This window comes from Crocuta crocuta, unplaced genomic scaffold (genome assembly GCF_008692635.1).
Source record: "Crocuta crocuta isolate KB4526 unplaced genomic scaffold, BGI_CrCroc_1.0 scaffold2330, whole genome shotgun sequence".
Lineage (NCBI taxonomy): Eukaryota > Metazoa > Chordata > Mammalia > Carnivora > Hyaenidae > Crocuta > Crocuta crocuta.
Genome location: NW_027529280.1, coordinates 112,072 through 119,226, shown reverse-complemented (window position 1 = coordinate 119,226; position 7,155 = coordinate 112,072). Strand labels below are relative to the sequence as shown.

Here is a 7,155-nt window from a genome sequence, read left to right as displayed (position 1 = left end):
TGAGATCAAGAGTAGAAGCAGTAGTTTGAAAAACACCTGGGGCATACAAGAAGGAGAATTATTTACTCATCTCAGAGCAAGTCCCAAATAGTCTGGGATCCCAGGGAAGCCCTTCCAGGAATAAAGGAGCTGGCAGGTGCCATTTCTCTCCCCTGCGCCTCAGCATAAACACAAGGCTACCTGAAGAAACCAGTGCAGCACTGACACTACTTAACTTTCTTATACTAAGCTCCACACCCTGTGATTTGGCAGACCCATCCATTCCAGTCATATGCTTTGGGTCCCCCTCTCCAGAAGACCAGCATTAACCTCACCAACAATGCATCTCCTGACCCACACATTTTCTACGGCCTCAGTCCCAGGGGGAAGTGACTGATTACCTCACAGAGACTATGTGCACACCTTATTAATACTACACTCGTCACATGGAGAAAAAAAAAAAAAAAGGTGGGGGGCACCTGGTTAAGCAACCAACTTTTGTTTTCAGGACAGGTCATGATTTCATGATCGTGAGATTGAGGTCGCATCAGGCTCTATGCTGATAGTGTGGAACCTGCTTGGGATTCTCTTTCTCTCCCTCACTCTCTCTCTGCCGTTCTTCAATGCTTTCTCTCTCAAAATAAATAAGTAAATAAACATTAAAAAAAAAAACCTCACACTCCCCACCCATGTGTGGTTTTTGAACCAGCCCTGGACAGCCCCAGTATCCAAACAAACTACATGTCCCCTGTGGAAGAAGACCAGTGCCACCTTGTTAAAAGTGTGCACCCCACCCACTACTTTCAAGAGCAAAAGACCTAGCTGAGTTTCCTAATGCACAGAAGTAGACCAAGAGTTAGACAAAATGAAGAGACAGAGAAATATGTCCCAAATGAAAGAACAGGATCATATGACAGCAAGAAAACTGAAATGGATATAAGTAATATGTTAGATATAGAATTTGAAGTAATGATCATAAAGATATGTACTGGACTTGAGAAAGAATAGAGGACATCAGTGAGATCCTTAACAAAGAGATAAAAATGAACCAATCATAGATGTAGAACACAATGACTGAAATTAAAAATAAACTTGATGGAATTAACATTAGGCTAGAGAAGGCAGAAAAATGAATTAATGACCTGGAAGGCAGAGTAAGGAAAACTAATCAAACTAGACAGGTGAGGGAAAAAATGTGCAAAATGAAAACAGACAGTAAACTCAGTCACTCCATCAAGCGTAATAACATTCACATTATTTGGATTCCAGAAGAAGAGAGAGAAAAGGGAGCAGTAAAGGGTTTTTGAAAAAAATAATACCTGAAAAACTCCCTAATTTGGGGAAGGAAACAAGATATCCCAGTCCAAAAGATACAGACACCCCCCCAAAAAAAATTCAACCCAAGGAGGTCCACACCAAGACACAGTAATTAAAAAGACCAAAAAAAAAAAAAAAAAAGGTGATAAAAAAGAATTTTAAAGGCTGCAAGAGAAAAAAAGATACTTGTATACAAGAAAAACACCATCAGGCTATCAGCAGATTATTCACCAGACACCTTACAGGCAAGAAGGAAGTGGCATGATATATGAAATGAGCAGAAAGGGAAAAATACATAGCCAAGAATAATCCATTCAGCAAGGCTATCATTCAGAATAAAGGATAAAGAATTTCTCAAACAAAAACTAAAGTACTTCATGATCACTAATCAGTCCCACAAGAAATATTAAATAGGACTCTTTTTTAATGTTTATTTATTTATTTTGAGAAAGGGAGAGAGAATCCGAAATAGGTTCTGCATTGTCAGCACAGAGCCTGACATGGGGCTCAATCTTATGAACCGTGAACCTGAACCAAAATCAAGAGTCAGAGGAGGCTTAACCAACTGCGCCACCCAGGTGCCCCTAAAGAAGACTCTTTGAGTGGAAAGATTATAAGTAAGAGTATGAAAAATAAAAAAACATGGGGCGCCCGGGTGGCTTAGTCAGTTAAGCGTCTGACTTTCACTTAGGTCATGATCTCGCGGTTCGTGGGTTCGAGCCCGGCGTCGGGCTCTGTGCTGACTGCCAGCTCAGAGCCTGGAGCCTGTTTCAGAGTCTGTGACTCTCTCTCTCTCTCTGACTCTGCCCTGCTCACACTGTCTCTCTCTCTCTCCCAGAAATAAATAAAAACATTAAAAAAAAAAGAAAAAGAAAAAAACATATAAAAGCAGTAAAAACAAATACATTTGTAAAAAGCAGTCAAGGGATTCACAAAATAAAAGGATGTAAAATATGACACCATATGTCTAAAATGTGGGGAACAGGGGCATCCTGGACAAATTGCAATCAAAATAAAACTACTACAAGCTATATTAATATTAGACAAAAATTTTAAAAGTACAAGATAGACTTTAAGACAAAATCCATTATTAGATATAAAGTGACTCTATCAAGACAAAAAGTTTAAATAACCAGAAACATTACAATCTTAAACTTGTATACATCTATTAACATATCTTCAAAATATCTGAAACAAGAACACACACATTCACCATCATAGATTTAATTTATTCTCTCAGCAATTGGTTGATCAAAAGATTTAAAAAAAAGAAACTAGGACTTCTGCAACATTGTAGCACAGGAAGTTCCTAAACTCACCTCCTCCAATGGACATACCAAATCTATAACAACATATGGAACATTTCCTTCTAAAAAAGATCTGAAAACTAGATGAACTGCTTCTTCACAAAAAGCATAAAAAGACCACATTGAGACAAGTGAGGCAAAGATAGTCTCACCAAAAACCCAACTACCTGGCAAGACAGCACACAATAGGGAGGGATCTAACAATCCAGTGCTGCTTCTGGAGGAGCGAGGGATTGATGGCCCACATCAAGCACCCCAAAACCTGGTATCTGCAATGCAGACATGATCCCACAGACACAAAGTATATCTTAGAAAACCAAAGGTGTTAATATCCAAGGGAACCAAAGCACTACAGGAAACTGAGATTACCCTTTTAAAGGGTTTCTTTCACTCACACTGAGATCCAGTGAAAAAACAGCAGTTTGAAAGCACTTACACTGCATGTAAAGGAGAAGCACTTGCCTACCTAAAAGCATCTGAAGGAGAGGTAGGGGACAGTTGAAAATCTCCTCAGAGACAGAGGTGCTGATAGACACTAATTTTATATTCTCCACTTACTCTGATAGCACAGGTGGGCACACTGAGACATGGCAATTTCCCACTGACTTGGGACCTGTCTTAACAGGCAGAGTGAAAAGTTGAGGCATCATCATGCTGCCTTGCTGAAGGCAGAGAGTGTGCGTGGTTGCAGTACTATCGTGCTTCTAGCTGGGGCAAGCTAGTACAATCACAGCACTCTCCCACTCCCTAGCTAAAGTCATTAAGCACAGATAGTTGTGATACTCCCCCTTTCTCTGGCTGGGGCTAGCACATGGCATTCTCCTACAGACAAGGCATTCTCTCATTGCATTCTTGAAGTGCAAAACCATGGGTAGATAAAATATTTCCTCTGCTGCCTTTCTAAAAACAGTGAGCACGCCCAACCCCCCACACTCTCCAGCTGCCTAGTTAAAGTCAGTGGCATATACAGTTCATACAGAAGATACTCCTTGATGACTTGGGCCTGGTAGCCAAGGAGGCTGGCTTCCCTGAGTTCTGTGGGACTGTAAAAATTGGAAAGATAGTCCTTGGTAGGTCTCCAACCCAGGGCACTGCAGACAAGAGAGTGAAACATAACCCCAGTTTTCCTATGAAAAAGTCCTATATACTTAGCCTGGAGCTTCAGTCTAGGGACAGGCTTCAGGTTTCCCATATATCTAGAGGGTAATGAAGTATTCCCAGGAACATAAACAGAGAGATGTCATCCTTATATAATGCTTTGACTTTGAGGAGATGTTCCAGAAAGGAGCTTTTACATTGATCTGGAGCCCCAATTTTTGCAAGTTATCACCCAGGGGATACCAAGATGTCATGAACTGGAGGCCAACAGAAATTACAACTGTGGCCCAACAGAAATGTAAATACTTACATGCTTTCAAAGCTGCTGCCTGATATCAGTTTGTAACTAGGTGCTAAATAAGATTCCTCCAACTGTAATGATGATAGTCTCGGTACACCCTCACAATGGGAACATATTAAGAATACATCAAGTAGGCTAAACAACCATAAAGGTTTGAGAGACAACCAAGCATTAAGGCAAGGCTGATTAAGTAATTTCATCAACTACATAGCCCACAACTTCAAGATAGGTGAAGAAGCTGTTTTGTCTAACACATAGGAACAAAAACAGAGAGTCAAACAAAATGGAAAAAAAAAAAAGAGTAATATGTTCCAAATGAAACAAGATAAAACCTTTTGGTGGGGGGGAGACCTTAATGATACAAAGGTAAGTAATCTACCTGATAAAGGATTCAAAGTAATGATCATAAAGATGTTCACCAAACTCAGGAAAAAAATAGAATGAACCCAGTGAGAATGTCAACAAAGATACAGAAAATATAAGAAAGTACCAAAGTGAAGTCACATAGCTGAAAAAAACAATAAATGAACTGAAAAATACACAACAGGAGTTCAACAGCATACTGGATGAAGCAGAATGGATCAGTGATCTGGAATACACAGCAATGGAACTCACCCAGAAAGAGCAGTAAAAAGAAAAAAGAATTGAAAAAAGAGAGAGATAATTTAAGGGACCTCTGGGACATCACCAAGCAAAATAATGTTGGCACTACAGGGGTAACAAAAGAAGAGATAAAGGGGCAGCAAAATTATTTAATGAAATAATGGCTAAAAACTTCCCTAACCTGGGGAAGGAAACAGACATGCAGGTCCTGGAAGTACAGAAAGTTGCTAACAAGATGAAACCAAGACATCAAGACACATTATGACTAAAATGTCAAAAGTTAAAGACAGAATCTTCCTGGGGCGCCTGGGTGGCTTAGTCGGTTATGCGTCCAACTTTCGCTTAGGTCATGACCTCACGGTTCGTGGGTTGGAGCCCCACATCGGGCTCTGTGCTGACTGCCAGATCAGAGCCTGGAGCCTGTTTCAGTCTGTGACTCCCTCTCCTCTGACCCTCCCCTGCTCACGCTGTCTCTCTCTCTCTCCTAGAAATAAATAAAACATTAAAAAAAAAAAGACAGAATCTTCCAAGCAACAAGAGAAAAACAAATTGCTACATAGAAGGGAGATCCCTAAGGCTACCAGAAGATTTCTCAGCAGAAACTACAAGACAAAAAGTAGTGATATGACATATTCAATGTCCTGAAAGGAAAAAACTTCTAACAAAGAATACAAAGTTATCCTTTATAACAGAAGAAGTAAATAAAGTTTCAAATAAGCAAAATCTAAAGGAGCGCATCACTATTAATCCAGACTTACAAAAAATATTTAAGAAGACTACTTCAACCTGAAAAGAAATGACACTAATAGAAAACATAAAACTAAAAATACCGTTAAAAAAGGTAAATGTATATTAAAGGAAGTGGATCACTTATAAAGATCCAATAAAGGTTAAAAGACAAAAGCAGTAAAATTAACTAAAACTACAATAATCAGTTCAGAGACAGAAAATGACATTTAAAAAAGTGTGGAAGGGGAGTAAAAATGTAGTTTTAGAATGTGTTCAAATTTAAGTTGCTATCAACACAAAATACACTGTTATATGTATGATATATGTGAACTTCTTAGTAACCACACACACAAAAAGTTATAGTAAGTATGCAAAAGTAAAGGAGAAAGGAAACCAAACGTATCACTAAAGAAAGTCATCAAACCTCAAGTGAAGATAGAGAGGAAAGAACAGAGAAGAATACAAAAATGGCCAGAAAACAATTAACAAAATGGCAATAAGTATATATCAGTAATTACTCTAAATGTAAATGGACTAAATTCTCCAGTCAAAAGACGTAAAGTGGTGAAAGGATAAAAAAGGACACATTTATATACAACCTACAAAAGACACAATTCAGAAGTAAAGACATAAACAGACTAATAGTGAAGAGATGGAAAAATATTCCATGCAAATAGAAAAAAAAAAACAAAAAAGATGGTGTAGCTACACTCGTATCAGACCAAATAATACTTTAAAACAAAGACCATAATTAAAAAAAAAATACAAAGAAGGGTGCTACTTAAAATAAAGGGGTCAATCCAGCAGGAAGATGTAACACTTATAAATATATATGCACCAGTCATAAAACACCAAAATATAGAAAGGAAATATTAACAGATCTAAAAGAAGAAATGGACAGCAACACAATAATAATAGGGGATTTTAATACCACACTTATATCAATGAATAGATCATTTATATAGAAAATCGATTAAGAAAACATTGGCCTTACATGACACATTAGATGAAGCAAACTTAATAGATATATGCAGAACATCCCATTAAACAGCTACAGAATACACACTGTTTTCAAGTGCATATGAAATATTCTCAAGAACAGATGACATGTTAGGCCACAAAAAAAGTCTCAAAAATGCAAGAATGAAATCATATGAAGCTTGTTTTCAAACCTCAATGATATGAAACTAGAAAGCAATTACAAGAAAGCTACAAAAACTATAAACACATAGAGATGAAACAACATGTTGCTGAAATACTAGGACATAGTTACTGGGTAATAGAAGAAATCATGAGAGAAATAAATAGAGACAAATGAAAATAGAAACACATCATACCAAAAGCTACAGGATGCAGCAAAAACTGCATGCTATAAGTTTATGGAAATACAAGCCTATCTCGAAAAACAAGAAAAATCTCAAATAATATAATTTTTCACATAACACAACTACAAAAAAGAAGAACAAAGCCTGAAGTTAGTAGAAGGAAGGAAANCAGGCTCTGAGCTGGCAGTCAGCACAGAGCCCGACGCGGGGCTCGAACCCACGAACCGTGAGATCATGACCCAAGCGAAAGTCGGACGCTTAACCGACTAAGCCACCCAGGCGCCCCAAGAATAAATAGTTTTAAAGAAAAATGCAATTTTCCAAGACTCAATCATGAAGAAATAGGAAATATGAATACACATATTACCAGTATGGAGATTGAGTCAGTGATCAAAAAGGTCCCAACACACAAAAGTCCAGCACCATAAGGCTTCATTGGTGAATACTACCAAACATTCAAAGATTTCATATGTATCCTCAGGAACTTCCAAAGAAT

General features: G+C 38.0%; 1 protein-coding gene across 1 annotated transcript in view; it reads right to left on the bottom strand.

Moving 5' to 3' along the window:
* LOC144226883 (MICOS complex subunit MIC27-like) overlaps nt 1-7,155 on the bottom strand; it is a 34,167-nt gene that overhangs the window by 12,923 nt on the left and 14,089 nt on the right. The window lies entirely within an intron of this gene.